Source organism: Plectropomus leopardus, chromosome 4, assembly GCF_026936395.1.
Source record: "Plectropomus leopardus strain MGB_pleo_1.0 chromosome 4, ASM2693639v1, whole genome shotgun sequence".
Taxonomy (NCBI): domain Eukaryota; kingdom Metazoa; phylum Chordata; class Actinopteri; order Perciformes; family Serranidae; genus Plectropomus; species Plectropomus leopardus.
The window spans coordinates 28,344,473-28,367,640 of NC_142179.1; the positions used below are offsets into that span (position 1 = coordinate 28,344,473).

A 23,168-nucleotide genomic window follows, 5' to 3' on the forward strand; every position below is an offset into this window, starting at 1 on the left:
AGCACAGACCGTCCAGCAGCAGTGGCGTGTCCAGACTTTTTTTAACTGGGGTGGCCCGAGTGGGGCACTGACTTATGCAGGGGTGGTATGAGACATGGTTAGCATTGCTGTAATTGACCTTTTTCTCCTACCCACTGTAATAGCTCACACTGCAGGGTCTTACATTCCTGTTTATAGTTTCGTTTACAAGATAAATAGACCTACAAATCAACACAACAGAGTGCCACCACACAGTTGTAAAATGGAGCGGCCATACTTTATTTAAGAAATTGTTCCTCCAAAAGTAAAAAGTACAATAGCAATTATGAAGTGCCAACAAAGTTACAGTTCCAAAAAATTAAAACAAATAAGCCTGTGCGAACAAACTTTTAAACAGTCGTATCAATTTATTTGTAAAAATGCTCAGGCTAGACACTACTGCATTACCACCTCTCAGGTTTATGACTGAATTGCAGATTTAAATGAAAATTCAGTTTACTCCTCAGACAGTTTAGATTAACTGGGTAGATAGTCGTCATGAGTGGAAAACAGGGGTGGCCAGTCAGATTTTAGGCCGCTCCCTAGACACACCCCTGATGGGCACACTGGATGCCATCGCTGTGGGCATGTTTGATTTTCATTTTCCTATCAGCTCATGATGCAGATAATTAAAGAATTAAAGAACGAAAGCAATAACGTTTTTGTTTGATTAGTAACTGTAATGTGATTACTGAGTTTAGAAAAGTATCAGGTTACAGAAAAATGCAGTGCGATTACAGGAATGCTTTACTTTGTAATGTTATACTGGGCACTGATGTTTGCTGCCATAAAAGGCGCTGAAAACACTGCAGTGACTCACTGAAAAACAGTAGTGGTTGAAGTACCTGAAAGCCATAGATGAGTAAAAGTACAGATATCGTAACAGGAAAAACTTTGGTAGAAGTTAAAGTCACTGTTAACCATTTGCTTATATATTCTGTATCAAAAGTAATTTTCTAATATTACATTTGCTTGAGTATTCAAAGTAGAAGTACAAGTAAATGATAGTAGTGGAATTTTTAGAATCATGAAATTTATTTCTTCATAACATGAATACCACTCATCAAAATGGAGTGTACATTACATCTATAGTCCGTCCCTTCTTCCCTCCTTCCCTATTTTGTAGTAAGTACATACGATGCTTGGGGAAAATGTAGTAAGTAAAAGTATAGATTTTATGTAGGAAAAGCAGTGGCTCTAACATGAAAGTTGTCTAAATTTTAAAAACTAAAGTATACTCCTACCCCCCAAAAAACTAGGTGCCATAACAAAGTATTATTACTTTGTTAACAGCATGTTTTACAGACTTTTGAACAGTTCAGTGTAGACTCTGCTACTCTTCTCGACCAAGGCTGTGGGTATACATTTGTGGGAGTAGACACAGTAAAAACAAATATAAAATTTGTCCAGGATGCTTTTTATTCAACATTTATACCTCCACTCTCTACACCCTTTTGCCCTTTCTGCCTTTTTCTTACCTCCTGTCCTCACTCTCTTCAGTGCAAGCCTCCAATTTGCCAAACAGTAAAAGGCAATGAGTGAACACAACCTATGTCACTGCTTGTTCTCGGGCACTTGGCCGTGAATCGGCCAAAGACGACACTTAGGGGTTGAGGTAAGTGTGGCCTCGATATGAAAACAGGCACGCTGAAACCCGAGCTGAGGACACACATACACACACACACACAAACTCACGGAGAGTTAAGAGTCGGCCTTCAGTAAACTGTTCACACATTTACTCTTCTGCCGTTCTGGCACCACATAGGAAATGAGTCTAGTGACAATATTTTCATTAGATAACCAAAATCCTCAAATGTTCCACCTGAGACACAATTGGAGGTTTGTGATTCATTTTCTCTCTTAACTCCTGGCTTCTCCTGCCCTGCCCATGAAAAACACACGGAGCCTGATTTGTTATTCAGGGTAATTTAAAGCAAGATTTTCACCAGCTGCCCCATAAAAGCACAGCATGAGCTAAGACAGTAGCAGGAGAGTAAGCAACAAGGCTGCATATCCAACCATCACTTCATCACCGTAAATCAGTCAGGGAGGAACGCATTCAAACATGCAACACTTACATTCTGAAATGCCCATTGTTTTGAATTTACTGTACTTGTAATTGGCACTCTCTATTGTCATTTCTCCACATCACATTTAAAACAGACCAATATTAAATTTTTGGAACAAACCAAGCCCAATTAATTGTTGCTTTGCCGAGCCAAAGACACTCAGACGTTTGTGGGTTCGGTACAGTCTAGATTTCTTCTCATGATTTCACAGAGTTCACAGGAGTTCACAGCGAGTCCCCAGTGGGAGCAGGGGGGAGCGTTTTGGGTGTTTTCGTTGGGCATTTTCCATGGCGTGTGGTTAATTGTTAAGGGAGACTTTTTAACCAACGTCTGACACATATTCTTTGAGCCTTGAGGGTTTGTGCATAATCAAATGACAGACTATGCTGCGGTTTCGACCATAGAGAGGGGTCACAGCCAAACATTCAAGCATGTCCTCACAGCAGCGTGCTGCTTTGTTGTGTCAGTCAGCAGAGGCACAAAACACTGCTGCCACGGTAAGACGCATTGTTTGCATGCTACAGGTCCGACATAGATGTAGTAACAGTGGTTTACTGTTACTTTATTGATCCCGCAGTAGGAAACTTTTTTACTGAAATACCACAAATGATGCAATGCAGACATTTGGCTCAAAGAGGACTGTGCATTGGTAATATACAAAATCTTGTAGTTAATAAAAATGCGAAAAGAAACAGAAAAAAAACAAGTCAAAGGAAAGTTCAAGTGCAATCCATTAAATTCATTCCTCATGTCAGAGAACAAGTGACTATTTGAACCTCTCCGTAGGCATTTCTTGGACATGTAAACATATTGCTGCAACTGTTTTCTTCACCTCCTACCTCTGTTCCTGCGCTGAGAAAAAGACGGTGAGGGATTCACCTCTCGGTGCCCAGAGGTGCAGATAGAGCCCTGGATAGGGCTCAGTAATCCCCACCACTATTGGAGCCCATCTGTTTTGGTTTTCATTTTTCTGCATTATTAGTGCTTATTGGTACATGGTCTAGGAATGTAGCCAGGGTGTTTGAAGTCAAGGAGGAAGGTGATGCCAGGGGCATTAGTTGAAGGAATGATGACCTTAAGGTCTAACACAAGCCAGCACTCCTAACCTCCAGGAGACTCTCCCCTTGATGTTGGAATCCAAGTCCCGCACTCTCCCCTACCCAAGATGCCGTGGACTTTGCAATTTGCCATCTCATCTGGCAATTGAGCAATGTCATAGTCATGAGATTTTCTGGTATGATGATGTCCTAAAAAACTCTGGTCTCATAATCAAATCAGTGATAAAAAAACCCCCCACACGTTCCATTTGTGATCTTTCAAGTGTTTCCAAAAAAAAGGGAAAAAAACTATGCTAACACAACTTTTAACCTTCTTGTCAGTTAAATATGTTTTCTCAAATATTATCTATCGGCACTAACATGTGACAGTGGTGCAGTTTTATTGCAGTGATAGCATCAAATAAATAAGAGATGCAGCTCTGTTAGACTGTATGCTAGCTACTTGGGCACAGCAGTGCTTTGAGCTACCAACATGCTAACATCTGCATGCTTACATGTGCACATAATGATGCCACTCTGATGTTTAGCAGATAATGCTTATCATCTTAGTTGAGCTTGTTAGCATGCTAACGTTTGCTAAATAATGCTTAACCAAAAGTAGCCTTTGGGCTGAACTTTTGACCTGAGAATGGCGCTTTATGTAATCGTATTATGTAAACTGAATGGATCTCCAAAGCTCAATTCATTTCAGTCTGAGGGGGCAAGAATGCATGGATGTATTAATAGACTTAGATAGAGCATTTGAGGCAGGGCACATTAATTCCTATGAAAGTTGCTCAGCACTGCATGAAGCCAAAATTGCTTTACTTCAGCAGTATGAAATCAGCCAGATCTTCCACATTATGGGGCTCATAGAGCATGCGCACTAGAGACTTACAATGGATGAGTGTGGATGAGCGTGGTGGAGAGGCTGGTTTAGCACTCAGCTAACTTGAACGGGGATAACGTGATTTAATCTTGCAGCATTTCTAGACTTTCATAATGTTTTCACCCCGAATGTATCAAATCCTGATTTGTGAAACAAGTTATTTTATTGGGGTTTTGACGCTCAAAAAAATGTTTCCACTGATTTACGAACGTCTCTTTCACAATTTAAGTATATGTGAAAAAGTCTTTTTGGGCCCAATGGCATCATGTAAGAATATAATTTTACTTGTGGCCTTTATAAAAATTGGCTTCAAAGTCCAGCGCTGTTCCTAAGGGTTGCAAGAATGTTGATGCTACATTTTATGACAATCCATCCAATAGTAGTTTAGACATTAAAATAAAAATTGCAAATGTGAACTTCATGATGGCAGCGGAGCTATAATCCTCGAATCAATATCCATTAGTGTAGATCTTGGAGGAACTCAGGGGAAACATCCCCCTTAATATTTAGAGCATGCCGATTGTCCCCTTCAATAAGAACATGAAAGTATAGCAGAGGACTTTTATTTTGGCAAAACTAAAAGCATTTACACCATTTGTCAATGCAGAAGATGCACAAATTGGTGCATAAAAATTCACCAGAAAGCAGGAAATTAAGTATTAACTGCTCAAATGTTTCTGGCAGACGACCCCCAAACCCCCAGTTTCATATGTGCGTACACCCCCCACTCCTCCATCCAATAATTCTCAAGACATTTCAGTCTGGAACAAAGTCCAGACTGTCTAGACTTGGTTCAGCAGAGCTAAGTGATCATGGTACTTAAAGGCCCTCAAAGAAATTAAAGTTCAAGCAAACATTCTAATTGTCCACAAAGTGAATTTAGCTTTTATAATCAGTGTATGAGCTCCAGGCTGTGCGGTGGTGTAACACTGCAGATTAGAATCATCATTCTGTCTGTTAACTCTCCAGCAGAGGAGTTTATGCACGCATCATTTTGGCTTTTCTCTTTAATGAGGGCTTAATGACAACATAGATCAATCAAATTCTACTGATATGAAGAGTGATTGGTAATTAGAGCTGATATGTTTCCTGGTTCATGACATGCACAGCTAACTGATACCTGCTTGTTTATAATTACTCTTTGACTTAAGTTACCTTCCGGTAAATGGACAACGGCAGCGTCGGATAAGCAAACTTTAGTTTGTCAGTGTATAGCCTGGATGTGCGTTTGTCAAATCCGAGTGGAGAATTAAATCTGTCACTGAGGCAGATAAAGGCAGCAATCATATTAACCACAAGAGTTGGGAGAGAGTGCGCAGTGCAGTTCAGGTTACTCAGCAATTTAATCGTGTCAGTAAAGATCCTCTTTTATGTGCGTTACTCCTCTTTCCCCCCCAAAAAAACATTTTTACATATAAAAGAGAATTTTTTTACAAGTGTCATCAGAAAGCTTGTTAAAGTTTGAATTCATGGTTTACTCCTTTTTTTTTTCCTGTCTGGGTGAAGGAGGTTCAGAACGAAGTGAGCCCTGAGCTTCGCGTCTAAGCCCTGGATGTTTCGACAGAACTCACCTGTGAGGCTAATAAATCACTGGCAGTGTACGCTCAGAGTTGAGCGTGGACAGTAAATCTGAAAGTCAACAGCCAGTGAGGGCTTAGCCAAACTGTTAGGAATTCTGTATTTGGCACATTTCCTGTCATGTATGCCCTATTTATTATATAGACTCCATGAGAGGCTTTCTGGAGGCCATCAACAACTTATAAAACTCTGAAAATATAGCTTGACCTCTGTCCCTCAGCTTGCAAGTTATAAAAGCAGTCTGTTATATCACTTTTTGTTTGTTTATATAAATTAAATCCACTTAAGTGATTCCCAAAGATCCTTATAAAACTGTAAATCAGTATCTAGTGAATGCTGCACACTATTGCTCAGAGATGTTCTAATGACCACTGGGCCACATTTGACCTTCTGCGTGACCCCGCGCTAACTCGATAATCAGTATTTTCATAGGACAGAGGTCGGCGCTACTTTGCCCCGTGGTGACCTTTTTCATTGTAGCAAGAACCAACATGATTATTAGTTCATCACCACGATTATAATCCATAATGTTACATATGAATATCATTTGTCAGTCGTGTCTTTCTGTCCAATCTCTGCCCCTCAGAGACAGCAGTCCTCTAATAGAGCTTTGATTTGGAGCGCATTGATTAGCCTCGTGCTCTCCTGCAGTTAACGGGAGAAAGTCATCCTTTGTTCCGCCGCCCCGGCCTTCTGGTTGTGTTTTTGACAGTTTTATTATAAGGACTAAAACGGCCCAAATAAACCTGCAGATGAACAGCCTCCTCTTGCTAGCTTTTCAAAAGGTTAGTAAATTTCACCATATGGATTTTTTGGTGTCTCTCCCCAAATGTCAGGGCTTAATTATTAACTGTGGGGCCATTTTGGAGAGAGATTTGCACTTTTACAATATTGTCGTGCCTGGTGAGGTTAAGTGTTGAAAGTGCAAGGAAGGCCATTGTCCTTCCTCCTTGTTTAATGAAGATGGATTTAGCGATGAAATGTAGGGTGTAATAAAGCCAGCGTGACCTTTAAGGCCTCACCACAAGTAGAAAAAAAACACGCCGATGGTTTCAACAGACAAATAATAAACCTCAAGATTAAAGAAAATGCAAAAAGGTTTTCAATTATTGTGAATTTTACTACAACGTGTTATTTCATCATTGAACACCGTACTGAAATTGTTCAGTGAGAGTCATTTTTCCTCCTCTTCAATAGATCAGGATCTATGAGCTCTAACTCAAGATTATAACCAGTCACAAACACTAAAGGTCGTGACCTCCCAGTGAGGCCGTTATAAGTAAATATTGATTACACTACAGTCAGTCAGCTAAGTAGAGCCGCCAGAGCAGAACACAGCCGTGTACTGTGGTGTTTTTTGAAAGAAGTAATATCTGGCCTAATCCCAGCCTCGGCCCTGCCCTCGGCCCAGCCGGTGCGCCTCTCTCTGCTGTGCATATCAGCATGTGCGGCTCTGCGCCGGCTCGGGTTTCTCAGAGCTCCTGCTTGGTGCAGTCGGACCTTCGCCGCGGCGTGTCTGAATAGGCTCCTGAATCTTGAAGTCCTCCGTGCTCTCGGGGCTTCCTCGGGGCACCGACTGGCTGACTCCCGAGATGGTATGGCGGTATCTTAGTTCACATGTTCCCTCGCCCCCACCTTCATACATGTCATCAGACTCGCCATGCCCGCCTCAATGAAGGCTCTCTGTTGACTTCCTCTGCTGACAAGCGAGACGTGACCAGCTCCATGGCGTTGAGCGCTAACCACTGAGCGGAGCCTTGAAATAGAATAAGTAAAAGTCTGTTGTGAAATACTTTGCGTTGCCAAATTCATGATATAGCCTATACTGTGGCTTTCCTGTATTAAAAAGGCTCTTTTTGAGAGCGGGCAGTGATGTTTGATTCATGTTCAACAGAGTGTGAATGATTTAATGAGTGTGTTTAAAAAGGTAGTTACGCTTATATTACGAAATACGCTTGTTTCCTTGTCCAGACATTTTTGGAAATACATTTGTTTTGGTAAATATACAATTTTCTTTCATACCGAGAGTTAATTGAGAAGACTGATACCATTCTGTGGTAAATAAAAGGCTATTACAAGGAGCCAGTTAGCATAGCTTAGCAAAAAGACTGAAAACAAGGGGAAACAGCTAGCCTGTCTTTGTCAGAGGGTAACAAAAACCTTCTAATGCTTCATTATTAAGGCATTAATTCTAGGTTGTGTAATCCGCAGTGCAAAAATGACAAGTTGCTGGACGATCAGAGTAGACCGCTGGTTGACCCGTGCTTCAGGCGGTTCGGGTGAGCTTGTTAGAAAATATTGTTGGTTTCGGTTGGGTGGGTCATGAAGTGACAAAGCAGCGTTCTGAGTTAATTAGTAATAACTTACGAAAACATGCAATAATCCAACTTCCACCTTGTCTTCCCCTCTCTGTCTGTCTTTCTGTCACTGTGTCTTTCACGCAGCAAGCAGTTTTATCATCAGTGCTTCTGTGCACAGGCTTTCTGGTATTGGGCTTTTGACCTGGAAAATCTCTTACAGAATTGAAATCTCTCCGTTAATAATTTTAGTTGATAATATATTCCTCTGTAAATACGTCTAACACTGTGTCCTAACAGCAAGCAACTGCCTCTCCACACTAAATCTGTTAAATATGCGCTTCTGTAATGTCATGCAAACAAAACATTGTACCAGTCAGCTGTGCACTCATGTAAACAAACCAATGTAGGTTGTCAGTTTTGCACTTGAGATCGCACTGAAGATGTGATCACTTGAATGAAGGTTGAGTATGTGACACACAGGAATGTGTGGTCACATTATAGAATTAATTTATGTTTATTATGTATATTTTTCATGTGTATATTCGTTGATCTTTGTATAGCCTTATTCACTTAATTGACTGGACTACTTTTATGTTGGGAGCTGTATCTCTGTTTTGCCACAAGGGGCCTTTGCCTCCCGGTTTGGTGAAGATGGTATCTGGCTCTCGTCTTCAATGTGGCAGGATGAAAGAAGGAAACTCGTCATCTGTGGCCTTCATTGTTTCACTGTCCTTTACAGGTTAGGAACTTAAAATACACATGTGACCGCTAACATTTAGTTATGATGTGAATGCAAGCACCAATGTTTGCTCTTTCTGATAGGGCTAGAATTTTCCATTATAATTTGTTAGCATTATGTATAGTCACTGTATTATATACTGTACAGTAGCTGGTGGTTGGCGTGGTCCCGGTTTGTAGAAACAGACGGGGCGAGCACCCCACATCTCAGTATTATCATGTGTATAGGGGGGTTGATATCGAAACATATATTAGCCACTTTAAAAAAAAAAAAAAAAAAACAGTAAAAGTGGACGTTGTATACAGAGTTTTTTCAAGGACACACAGACTCTGTACATGGGCCTGCTGTACCAGGTGAGCTACTAGGTGCCCCATTTTTTGTACTTTTAAAAAAAGAAAACACAATTTTTTTTGTGTTCATTACTGAAAATGACATAAAATGTAGCAACCAGCAAGTAGGCTGTTTTTAGTGATAGTTATTAGAAACTTTCAGCTCAGGTTTGCAGGTTTGCGGTATGGGGAAATGATTTCTGCATATGTTTACCTGTCAGGTGGGGTGGATTGGCTGGCATTGCAGCATTAAAAAAAGAACCCTGACATGCGCATCACTGCCTGCAGCCTCAATTTTGTTACCTGATGAAGCTAGCTATCCCCCCTTCTTCCAGTCTGTACGCTAAACTAAGCTAGCTAGCAGCTGGCAATTGCTTTATATTTAACCAACAGACGTAAGAGTGATGTCAGTCTTCTCATCTAACTCTGTGCAAGAAAAATAAGCATGTTGCCCCAAAACTGCCAAACTATTGCTTTAAGTTGTTGATGTTAGTGTCCTTCCACCACACACGATGATAAAACAGTTTCATTACTTCATAACTCCCCACACAAAATTGAGCCACGCACGGTGTCAACCGTCAGATTGACAGAATGGCCTGATTTTTCTTCTTCGGGTGTTTTGGAAATGGAGACTCAGGAGGAGGCAGCAAGCCCTGACAGAGAGCTGCCATTGTGCACGGCAGAAACCTACCCACAAACCCTTGCCTGTGGCTTGCCCTTTGAAGGTGCATGTCTCTTCTTGACGTTTCTTGTCAACTTGCCTTGGGAGCATTGGATTCCAACCTCTTGGACCACAGTTTGTGTTCAAACTGTCTGGGATGATGCAGAAGATATAAACCACTTCAATGTCATCAAGGGAGGTACAAAGTCATTAATCCGTTGAGTCAATAATGACAGTTCCAAAGAAAATGTATGAGCCTGGCTTCACCACATTCTGGTCTGACGTCTGGGAGGTGAGGCTCAAAGTGCTATGATGCAGCGTTTTTTTACAATTCACACAGAAAGAATAGACGATTCAACACAAAGCACTGGTAATTTTTTATTTATTCCTATTTGCAAAATAGCACACGACATTTTCTCCTGTATGCCGCACGCCTGAGCAAAGAGATACACACAAGAGCTGATGGGGAACATGGCATATTTGTGTCACTCCAGCAATTGGAACAGAACAACATTAATAGACCATGCGGGTTGTAACGCAATTAAAACATAAATATGCAAAGTACACAGGGGTGCCGCTGCAGCGCTGCATCTGTAGAGACAGGTGCCAGCCATCTTTAGTGTTCACGACAAAGATCCTCCAGCAAGTGGCATCACAGCGATCAGGCTGGATTAATAGGTGATGCCCGGGAGCTTGGGTTTCAGCACGACTTCAGCCGAAAACAAACAGTAAATGATGTCAGCAGGAGGGGTCCTAGTCTATGACGGTAATCAGAGGCTGCTATATAGAAGACGTGTATAGATCAGTAAAAATGTTGTCAAGTGTCGGTTCTGAGCAGTGCTGTAATGAGAGGAGAGTTCACTGCAAGAAGAAACTATTTGTTTTAATTTAAAAAATTAATGTCCAAGCTGCCTTTAATTTTTTAAGTTGACTGAATTTGAAAAGAGGTCATTACAAAATTACCTTAAATTGTATTTTCTAATTCAATCCACTTCAAATTTTAAGGCAGCCCGGACATGATCTTTTTTAAAAAAAAATTTTAAAAAACAAATATTTTTTTAAAAACCGATCTTTTTCTTTATAATGGATGGCAAAATGGACATACAAAGCAAAGACAGGTCTCTCCCAGTTTTCTCACAAATCAAATCAGTTAAGGATCATTGTCTGTTATATTTCTTTGATATGGAAGGAGGTGAGAAAAACACTCTGCGTGTCTGAACAGAGAGCTTTTGTTTGCTCCGAGGCAACTGCGACTGAAAGCCAGCATGTTCCAGATAGCGAAGGCTGACAGAGTCCTGTCTGCTGAACCGATTCTGGCCTTCTGACACGTCTTCTACTCTTTCATCAGTCTCATTCTTGGCGGTCCTGCGTTCAATTTGGCTGATTGAGCGGACGGTTCCAGTTGCCGCCTGGCAATTTCTAGAGATAGTACACAAATTGTCAGTCAAGAAGTGACTGTTCAATAATTTAGCCTTTACAGCTTAAGCCCAAGGACCTGTAGGCCATTACAGGGCCATTACCAGTGAAATCCATGTCTGGACAAGTGGAGGGAAACTAATGTGTTACTGTGACGAAAGGTTCTCATTGTGAGGGGTTTGCAGCGCGAGCTGAACAGGGGAGATAGGATCAATTGCAAATTAAGCTTGTAGCTTTGCAGTGAGGGTGTTGCTACAGCATGTAGTTCTCATCATTAAAATATAGAACTTTTTTTTTTTTTTTTTTTACATGCATGCCAATGGGTTCACTCGCACAATGATTCCTTAAGTGTTGCAGTAGTTTCCCCGTATTGCGACGACAGCTGTATTTGTTCACATTTGTTGCAAAAATCTGACGGTGCAGAAACATTTACAATGCTAATGAACATCTCACGCATGACTTGTTTTTATTTGACTGATTTTCTTTTATGATGAATGTGTTTGAGGATAAAGATTTACCCAGTAGCTCGCGCGCAGTTACGTTTGGTGAAGAAACATTGAGCCTTGTGTTGACAGCTGCTGACAGCCAGAGCTAACAGGAGAATTACATCATCACTACAGATTTAAAAAAAATGTAAAATGATGACGAATCTTGTGAAAATTGAACTGTATAATTATATTTGTAGATTTTATATAGGTTTAACAAATTGGGGGTAAACTTGGTTTTAATGAATGTTGCACTAATGTCCACTTGACAGTTTTCATCATAAAATGTATTCATCATAAAAATTAGCCGTCTAGACGACGTCATGACAAACTTAATTCTTGACTTCCACATGTGTCTTTATTTGGCGATGGGTTTCAACTATCTATCACAATGTGGTCTCCAAAATTCGCCGGGTGTTTCTCAGTGTACCCACATAAATCTTTCCAACTGCAATAATAAATTCACTTTCTTTACTTTTCACCCCTGTGGTTAACCATACGTACTTGAGTCTTTCTTCCAGATATTTCTTTCCGTAAATATCTAAATACACAAATGTTTCATGTGTTCTGTTTGTGCTTTGTTTTTCTTTTTATAGAAACCATAAAGCACACTGACAAAGAAACCAGTGATGATTAGCTAATAATGGAATTGCATAAAAGCCTGTTTCCAATCTGGCACAATCAAAGCTGATAGAAATAAACAGCATGGCCCGAAAAATGTCTCCAAGCTAAGTGACCATGACATTAAAGTGTGTTAGCGTTCACTCCTCTTGTTTGGGTGGGGGTTGGAGGGGAGGTTGTGTCTTGGATTAATTAAGCTGAAGAACTCCCAGTTTGGGGAGCTTAGCATGTGCAGGGTGATGTTTTCTTCGGAGTCTTTTCCACAGGGATAGGTTTGCACTCATCTTTGATAGTTAACCCCATGTGACCCTTCCCTAGAGCCAGTCCCACTCCCACCTCACTGCTCCTGCTTCTCATTAAAGCCTGTCCACTAGTCTGACTGGGTCTAAGTAGGCCGCCACCCAGGCCACTGACGCATCAGTCTCTCCGAAAAAAGAAAAAACCTAAAATACTGTGTGTGTGTGTGTGTGTGTGTGTGTGTGTGCAGAATCGCTGTATGACTGTGAGTTTCCAAGCAAATTTTTCAGTGATGAAGATGTCAGTGTTTAATACAAAAGAAATCTCAGTTTACTGTCAGATTAATATGCATGCGTGCATATTTTATTGAAATTACAATTCCACTAATTAAACAGTTTATTTTGGCATGTGGCAGCTTTAGTGCTGAGTTAATATTTGACTGCCATTATATAAAAATATGCATTTGTCAATTAAGTGGACCAAGCAGAGCGGCAGTGAATTGATTCAAATCAAGGCCGTAGTTATCGACATTGAAGGGGACCAAATCCTGTCCCAGTCCCCCCCCGTCCCCCGCTCAGAATTTTTTTTTTTTTTTTTTCAAAATTTGAAAAGAAATGTTCTACCATATTGTGTTATTTGTCATAAGCAAATACAGCTATACAGTACATACAAATATGCAAAAAAATAAAAGTCAGTACTGTGTGTGTTCTGCTGGTATGGCAACACCACTTGGACAAACCACTTCAATACTAGCAATGGTAATAATAATAATGGCAAATTGTTTAAGTTTATTTATGATTATGGTTACATTTGTGGAAGATTATTTCGGTAGGCGGTGTGTGGTTGACTGTTGTAGAACAGCTATTTTTTGTACTTTATTTTTTTTATCAACACCTTTGTGCGTGGGGAGCATTTTTACCATTTTTGAATATTACGGGATATTCCCCATCATATTATAATATTTACTGCCTTGTGGCTGAAAAAATGGCTGAACTTTCCTATGTTTCCTGCATACATGTAACATATAATCTTAATAACATATCTGTGACGTATAATTCAAGAGATAAAAAGAGGTTGCTTGTGTTTTCAAAGCACTATTAAAAACATGCAAATAAGTTAATCTGAGATGTCTTTCACCTACTAAAAGAAAGAATCTATTAGCTGATGGCACCACACCAGATAAGCTGTTTTGATGAACATTTTTTACAGCAGAGGCGACAGGGTTGAAATTGCAGCTGAGTCATTACCCTGTATCATTGCTATCTCAGTGTATGATGAGACGTGAATTTGTCTGACCTCCCTGGGGCAGCACAAAGGGCTGAATTCAAAAGCGGGGCACCCAGGGGCCAAGCTGGCGGCGGGCCCAGCTGAGGAGCACCAGCCAGCCACCACCTGCATACTGCTGCTCGCCCAGTCTCCCTGGATATGAACCCCCACCACCCTCCCTCCTCCCCCCTACTTCAACCATACCACCCCCTCTCACTCTGACAAACCTCATCTGCATCCCAGTCATATCCTACTCCCACTCCCAATATCTGCCCAGTCCATCGGATCTGTCCATCACGCAGCCTAAATTCTATGTGACGGCAACACTATGGCCTCAGCTGTGCACGCTCCTTTTATTCTGTCACCGGGCTGTTGCCGTGCTGATTTTCAGATCCTGAGGTCTCCGTGATTTGTCCAATCTTTTATCTCCCCTCAGATTGTGGCTGGAACTGTTTTTTTCACATGTCAAATTTTAATGTCCTGATAGACAATTCAGATTTTGTGCACAATTTTGATGTGTTGTTTAATTTTTCTCCATATACTAATCACAGTTTCTGTTTGCGCTTTAAGGCTCAAACGCCACCCTTTTCTTTTTAACCTGATAAAACTTCAAAGAGTAGAAATGTCATTACACTTAAAACTGTTCCAAAAATTCATTCTTATGATTTATCATGCTTGTCAAAACGGCAGTTATTTTTCTGAGCTAAGCAGAATTTTGCATAAATAAATTGTGTAATTAATGTGGTTTTATCAGATCCCTGAAGTCACACACAAGCATTTTACGTCACAAACTTATGTTTGACAGAGGTTTCTATTTCACTGAGGTTTTTTCAGTGAGGATAAAGGCGGCTATCCTGTGACAAAGCGAACTTTGACACTTATTTCAGCTGCAGAATTTGTATAAACGTTTAAAAATATATATCCAAACTGAGAATTATGTCGAAGGGTTTGATTATTTGCCTTCCATGTGCTCAGCCTCACAGCTGAAATGTTTCTCTCTGTCGGCAGTCACAAGTGTCTCTCTTAGCTCAATAGTGCCCCCTGGAAAATAGTTTGCATACTGCAGTCAACAAAAGCTGGATTAGGGTGTAAAAAGATGGCAGCCCCCTGGACCCATCATTTAGTCCTCCCATCTGCCTCCAGTGAAGTTCTGGACAGGCAATTTTGGCACTTTAATTTGGGGCATTTTAGGACACAGTGATGTCAAGATGGTTGTTAAACCAAAGCCAGACTAATCATGTGTTCATTGTAAGGATTATTTCCAATAAGCGTGGGGGGGTTGATATCATTATGATTAGCATACTTGCTAAGGCTCCCTTCATCCGCTCTGTTTTTTCTGTTGAAGTCATTGCAGCTTTCAATTTTCACCTTTATTATGTTTGCAATTCATTTCCCGTCAAACTCAGATGTCACAACCCACATGACCGTTGCCCTTGTGCAAAAACGATATCAAAACACTGAGCTGGGGAGGACAACAGAGCCAGACGGGGAACACTGGGATGCCAGCGCCCAGACAATAAGAGGGTGAAACATTGGATGGTCGAAATTCTCCTCCCAGCTGTAGACCTTGTCGGATCCCTATCCTGAATTCCTGAGCTGTCTGGAGGAGCCCTCGGGGCTGGCAGAATGGCAGGGTGCGTTGTGGGAGTCTGTCCTGTTTCTGTAAGCCCAAGCAGGGGGTCAGAGGAGGAGGGGTGTTTGATAACGCTGCATTTTTGACCCCCTAACGCTCCTGCCGTCTCTGCCCCAGCGTCTGATTCACGCAGGGGCATCGGCAGCCCTTTGCACCCTGTCTCCTAGATTCATGCCAAGACTAATTCGCCGTCTTGTTGCAGGCGACAGTGTTTGACACCGTGCATCAGCTCCCAAGGTGGACTAATGGGAGAGTTCACGGAAGGTTAAAGGGTTAGTGGGCTTTACTACTGCTCTAACCTTGATCACCAAAGTAATTATGAGCGAGGGAGGGACTGAGAACATGCCCGGGGCTATGGACCTGGCAGAGTGGAAGAGCACAATGTGTGTGTGGGTAAATGTTTATATGGATGGCATGGGTGTGTGTATATACTTGCACAAAGAGCACAAACAACACCCAATGAATATTTCACGCTTTAACCCACATCAGAAGGACAGCAGTGTATTCAAAGGTTATGTAATGGCATGATTGTTTTTGGTGCAATGTTTTTTCAAGTAGGACTAGTTGGGTCACAAACAATATAATGACTCACAGCGACAGCACATTAGGCTTTTGGATAATCTGCTGAGTTACTAAGTGAAATGAAGCAGATTTTAAAGCGCAGAGTGGTCACAGATGTGCAGAGGTTTTCTTGTAAGTGGAAGAAATAGCTCGGATGGAAACCAAATCCTGCGCGTCGCTGCTTCAGCAGAAATATCAAACAAGTGGAAGGAACTGACCAGAAGTTGGCAATTGTTTTTTTTTTGTCTTTGAGATTCGACGCACTCACGTGCTACAAAGAATATATATAGTTGTAGTAAAAGAGTGATCAAGATGAATCATGATGATCTGAAAGCCACATTCTTGAAGGGAGACTATAAAGAGGAAGAAAAACTTTGCTTTGCTCCCGGTCTGTTTAAGACTGTCACACTGCATGAAAGTTGACATGTCATATCATGTGTGTTCATCAACGTGCCCCGGCTCTCCTCTGAGCAAAGACCGCAGCTCTGTGCACAGGATAAGTTCGGCCTCCGAGGGGGCGGTTCTGGAGGCGATCCATTATCAGTAATGGGTCAGGGTCACACAATGGGGGCACTTTGTCAGATCTGTTGGGGATGCACTGCGGTAGGCAAAGGGGTCGCTTTGATCTCAGTGCATATGTTCACCGGAGTGTGCCGTGTCTGAAAACTGATCCCCTCTCTGACATTTCCCTCCCATAACCATCTCAGAATCTCTTCTCTGAAAAAAAAAATTACAGGAAAAAAAAAAGATGAATATTGCCCAGAATTGACTTTGACTTTCAGGGGAGACATTACAAACCTGTGCTGCTAACAAGCGACGCAGATAATATCTTTGTCTTTGCATTCTCTCTCCATTGTATCAAAGATAAATGGGCCGTTAACAGTTGGTGTGTGCGTGTGCATGTGTGCATGCAAGTGTGCATCTGTGTGTCTCAGATAGGAGCCTGGACAGCCCAGTGTTTGTAGTTTTTGTAGTCCTGAGGGCCCCTGGTGGGTGTGTTCACTTTAAAGGGCCCAGTGAACTGTGAGGACTTGAGACATGAGACTGTGCCGCCCAACTGGCCCCAGGACACGGGTTCACCCAGAGAATGTGAGCTGAGCAGGGGAACTGGGCCGAGACGGGCTCCCACAAACCTTTACTCCATTCCTCAAGACGGCAAGCCCAGCTGAGAGACTCGGCTCTCGCGTGTCAGAGGGAAACTGTGGTTACTTGCTGGGATCTAAATCTAACATCTATGTCATGATTGCTGTGTTTTGAAGCTGGTTTCTTCACATTTTAGTTAAACATTTAAAATCAGTGAAATCTGCCAGGCTTGGTAGATGGTGCATATTTTCTGTAAGGCAAAATTTAGTCCAAAATAATCATGTCAAATTTGTATGTTGACAAATAATTTTCAGTCAGCTAGTTCTTTGAATATCTGGAGGTCTGTAGTTAAAGGGGCTCCATGCCATATTCAGAGCGTTTGTCTGGACTCAACATAAAGATGGCAGCTAGCAGCTAACAGTGCTAACTCTATGAACAGAGGTAAACAACGACAGCAGTGCTAACAGAGCTAATGGTGTTAACCAGGGAGAAATCAGACAGTGGGCACTATGCTTCCACAACCATGCCTTCCCAATATCAGTAGCAATGACATAGCCTTTTTCTCTAGCTTTACATAGAAAACAGTAGTTTTCTGCTATGTTAATGCTCTGAATGTCACATGCAGAACCTGAAAACTATCATGAAATCTCATGAAATGACCAAAAACGATAACAAATCAATCCTAATAACAAGTATAGATAAAGCCTGATATGGTTCAGACATCTGTGCAATAGTGTGTTATTTTTGTCCAAAAACTATTATAAACAATCTGTCAGCCACACTGCTGCACTGGGTGACGTGTGTCTTCATTACATTTAACATGTAGTTCATATGCAGTTTTGAGGTTTTAGATGATAATGTGTATTAATCCGCAGCTGAGAGTATCTCCCAATAAATGCACTGTTACCTCCTGTTTGAGTAACAGTTGCTAAAAACCACAGTGCCCAGCTGTTTTAAAAGATTACTTAGTATTTTGTAACCAGTGGAACTGGGACTGAGAGCTACAGAGACCTAATGATAGACAAAGCAGACAAGGTAGTTTTGTTCTTTTCATAGGATTTTTTGTCACTAACAAATATTGTAAAATATTGCTAACATAAATTCTTGCTGAAATTGACTAATTGCAGTTAGACTGTATATGGTGAATATGATCAAATAAATAGTTGGTATTATTGTTCAGTATCACTTTATTTTGGCTATAATGCTGTAATTCATTTGAAGGCTGAACAAAGAAACTGTCTTCAGCTCTCTTTTCCACTTCCTCATCTACTGGCTATAAACCATGTAATAATGGCTCTCACACATGTGTGATGTGAGACATTTATTTTACAGGCAACATTTCCACTGAAATGGTCAATTCAAAACCAGTTCTGACTGTGAGCTGACTGTGCCACATCTACATTTGTACTTATTCCGATTGTGCATTATATCGCTAATATTCAACATATTTGTAACATTTTTTTACATAAAATATTCCCCTTCTCAGTACACATCACTACACAGACATCCAACTTTTCGTAATGAGTAAAGAAATACCTTGAATATATCGCTTATCATCTCTCTCACTGATATCAGACTAATTTCCATATTTTCATCAGATCCCTCTTTAAACTTCTGACACCGGCTGTACTGTATATTTGATTTATTTTTAGCTATGGAGATAGTTTGAGGAAGCCCTTATAGATTGCACCCTCCCAGGAGAGATAAACAGAGACCGCAGAAGTGAAGCGAACCCCAGCTGAGTGTCGATATCAGGTTATGATGTTTGTTGTTTTAACATGAGCCTCTTTTCTCTTTTCTCCTGTTGTTTCTTCTCCTCCTCAAGGGTAGACAGTCAGACAGAGCCCGGGGGCTGCATCTCCCCAGCTGAGACCTTAGGTTAAGCTCCAAAGAGAAAAATACCACGGCTGCTGACTTTTTTTTTTTTTTTGGTGCATTTTCCTCATTGCAACTTTATTTCACATCATCCACTGGAGGACTCCCATCATATAGTTTTGTTATTGTAATTCTCACTGTGGTTCCTTTAATTTAAGATATCTTTTGACAGCAGTTCATTCTAAGGTCAGAGGTTCTAAAAACACAGTCAGTGCAAGCTGCTTAGCTGCACCCAATGTCATTTAAAGGTATAAATCTACCTGTTTTTTTTTTTTTTTTGCAGTTACCATTTAAAAACTATTGCCTCAGAATAAGAAAGAAGCACTGCAACAAAGCAGACACCTATCAATTTGCAGTGATGAATTGTAGCTTTGGATATTCGATCTGTGATCTTGGAAAAAAAATTGAGCACTCTATAATCTAATCTCTACAGCACTGGGAGACAATGAGTAAAGAAAAAAACAGCACCAGCATTTTCTTTTATGTCCACAGAGCAGCATTCAGGTCGGAGCTCTGGGTGAGGTCTGACGGATGTCAATTAAAGGCCTATTTAAATATTTAAGCAACAAAGTTTGCAAGTCGTCCCTCGGGTGCAGTTATTGGGGAGGGGGTTGGGGGGTGGGGGTGGGGGTAATGCAGCCTCAGCTCTCCAAGGAGCAGCTGAATGCCAGGCAGGCAGTGTGGATGTTTGGGAGGCATCGCGGCTAGGGTTACAGTGTGAATTAAAGCTGACACTAAGAAGCGCTCCTCACAATGACCTGCAGAAAACAGCAGACAAAAGAGCCTATTTTAAAGCAGGACAAAGGGGAGGTTAGTGGAGATACCTGAGCCCAGGCTGGCCTAGTCAGCGTGTCTGTGGAAGGACGAATGGCTGGTGCCACGGGACCACCACAGCTAGACCCGGCAGGAGTAGAAACACACTGAGAGGCACATTCCTGCGCAGCCATAACACTAGAATAGACATATGAGACACACACACGCACACACACACACATGAATATCCCGAGCACAAGCTGTAATTTGTTAGACATCATTTTTGGTATTAATATGAGCGTTGTCAGTGGTGGTGACTGGTGGTGTTCCTGGTTTCTGGTCACACACACACAGACACACACACACACACACACACACACACACACACGGTACATTTCATAACAGTTCAAAACAGAGGGAGATTGTCAACAATCTGTTATGCTCCCTGGAGGACTTTGTCATCTGAAAAGCATATTTAACCTTTCAGATCTTTGCAGAAATGCAATTTTCTCTGCAGCAAAAACCTACTCAATCATTACTATTGACATTTTGTGATGAAATTTACATTACCGAAAATGCTCTGGCTCTCTCGTAGCAACCCTCAACAACCCCCCCACCCCCCGCAACTCTGCCTATGAATGCTTGTGAATTCCACAAGAGTTTGCGCTATCTCCCTTCATCTGCTGTCACCATGGTCCTCAGCGTGCTTTCACCTCCATCCTAATCCCCCACTTCATCTGAAAGTCAGGATGACAGCTCTGGCTCTTGTCCTCTCTGCTTGTGTGTGTGTGTTTGTGTTCGCTCATTTTGATTTTCAACAGCATCCACTTGTTCTGCAGGTAGACAGGTAGAACTAATTGATCGGAGTAACTGGGATCTTCACGCTCAGTTGCTCCAATCAATTATTTGGTTAATATACATATCAAGCTACCAATATGCCCCAGTTTTCACAATCTGAGTTGTCTTAAAGGCATACTTCACCCACAAAATGAGAATTTGTGTATCACTTAGGCCATGTTACCTTGAATTTGTGAAGGAGACTTTTGTTTTTTTCACTTCACGGTGAATGAAGGATCCGAAAATGGAGAAAGTTCTTGATGATTTGGTGTAACAGGGGGCCGCATTTAACAACAGCAAAACTATATCACAACATTTGTTTACAAACTCTCACACAAGTCCAGTAAAATACAAGCCTCATTCATTTATTGATATGCTCAATACTTGCCAAACACACACGTTTTCACCAAAACTTTACTATTTCAAAGTGTGCCCAGGAGTGCTTCTTGTACATGTGTGAGACTATTTATGTTTAAGTGTTTAGACATTACAGTTTTAGCTTTTTTTAAAGCAAGTTTTGCTGTTGTTAAACCCCTTTGACTCAATTTTATCAAAAAATGTCTCCATTTTGAATTCCTCTTTCATCATGGAAGCAAGAAAAACTTTTTTTTTTTAATTGATTTTTTTGTTTTCTCCACACATTCATGGTAACACAGCAGTTTTGGGCTCGTTACTCAAAAAAAAAAGTAATTTATTGCTGATCACTTGTTACGCTTTTGGAAAGTAATATTACTTTACTTATTACTCTCTGCCAACTGTAATTTATTGTACTACTCTGATATTGCTTTTCAGTTACACCCCCAAAACTGGTAATTGCATCTTTTCCTCTTCTTCTTTCAGACTTTACGTGAGCGCCGTAGTGTGAATGTCTGGGTTATCACTGGCGAGTGCAGGTAAGGCTATAGCAAGTAGCACATTCTGTTTTACCTGCGGGTTTTCCCAAGGATCTGTCTGAAAGACGGAGAGTCAATTGTGGAGATAAGCAACTTTTCATCTACCACACCACATATTCATCCACAAGCTTTATTAATTCTTTGTTGCTTGTTGCCTGCAGCCGTCCACGATTAAAAATCTAGTTTTGGTAGGTTAGCCATCTGCGCGGTCGCAGAGGACTTGCCTTTGCTGGGGTGTTTTTCCACGAGGCGTCTCCAGAGGTTTGAGGTTTTTTCGCAGTGGAAAGAGTATACCGAAAAGATGATGTTTTTGTCATTTTCCCCCTGGACAAAATCAAAGCAATGGGAATATGTCAAACTACTGAATGTAAGCATTGTCCATCTTCAAAGCTAGCTTGCAGCTTTGTAACATGCTTGCGTAGCTTAACAATAAACACAAAAGAATATGGGGATGTGCCTGATTGATTTCGAATCAGTACCCGGCTGACAACAAAAGTAAGGTTGTTATTTCTTGTTGTTGTTATTTTATGTTATTTTTTGGCATGCTAATTCTAATATTATTACCAACATTTTATTAGTAATTCATTACAGTACTCACTATTGGGAAAAGTAACATTATTAAGACTTTACTTCCCAAAACTGGGGTGAGTAATCGATATACAGATGATCATTTTGTGGGTGAAATATTCCTTTAATATTTGATATAATTTTTTTTTTTTGTCGTCAGACAGTAGATGATTTGCTTCTAGCCAAGTTGACAGGGTCCTGTATGAAGTAATAACTTTCTGCAGACATCCCCCAAATTGGCACTCTGAGGGTCACCGCTCACTCTGGTGCCAAACTGGATTGTTCAGATTTGAAACACTTTTGTATTCACTGTGTCACATTCTCTCTCGAAGTATTCAGATGATCCTCTCGGCCCTCTCAGAGGCACAGAGGAGGAGCCGCAGTCTTTAAGATTGTTTATGATGAATGCCAAAGGCTATCAAGCTAACCAATTAGGCTTGGTAGGAAAGTTTTTGCTTTCACACTGGGAAAATAACAAGACCGTGACACAACTTGCCACAACCTAGACTAGACGGGTAATTACAGGAAATGTGCAACACTAAAAGAGCCTCCTTATTTCAGTGTGGCATTAAATTGAATATAAAACAACAAGGCAAATAACAATTTTAGATACAAATGCAACATAAGAAGGTGTTGCATAAGAGATTAAAAATATGGAGTGAGTGATGACAGGCGATAGATGTGAAACCTTCACCAGCTTTTATGAGAGACAACAAATGAGTGATGTATTGTTGAATATGGTGGTTTGGTATGAATAATTATCTATGAATGTGTCAACACATTACATAGCTAATATAGGCCTACATAAATAGTATATTTATATAAAATAAAGGCGGTTAAGTTTACTTGTCGGCTAGGTTCACATTTTTTCCCAAGTCTTAAAGACTCTTAAAAACTTAACTCTCTAGAATGAGCATGGCCATTTCCACATTTCACATTTCACATTATTTCACATTTCACATTATCTTAATAATAAAAATAAGAATAAGAATTTTCAAGAAACTCACTTTACAAAGGTCAAAAAAGATCGTAAGATAGGATACATGAAACTACATGTAATCTACATATTCAAGAGGGTGATGATAAAACACAGTGGTAGTGGTAGGTGTTTCAGGAGGTTTAAGGTTGCTTTTTTTTGCAGTGGAAAGAGTCAAAGTGCCATTTCCTGGACGACTACAATGTTTTTGTCTTCCCTTGTAAAATCACAGTGATGGCAATGTTTCCACTTCCTGACTTTTAAATGTTTTTCATCTTTCAAGCTTGCTGCTTTGTGACGTGCATGCGTGGTGTTTAGGAAAATTAAGATGTCACTGACTGTTGG

At 40.9% G+C, this 23,168-nt stretch overlaps 1 long non-coding RNA gene across 1 annotated transcript in view; it reads left to right on the top strand.

The window, feature by feature from the left end:
* The window catches only part of LOC148189795 (uncharacterized), a 30,131-nt gene that overhangs the window by 540 nt on the left and 6,423 nt on the right, over window positions 1-23,168 (top strand). Inside the window, exon 2 of the long non-coding RNA XR_015776328.1 lies at window positions 21,228-21,280. This is a non-coding gene — a long non-coding RNA (uncharacterized LOC148189795). The remainder of the gene's footprint in view (window positions 1-21,227; window positions 21,281-23,168) is intronic.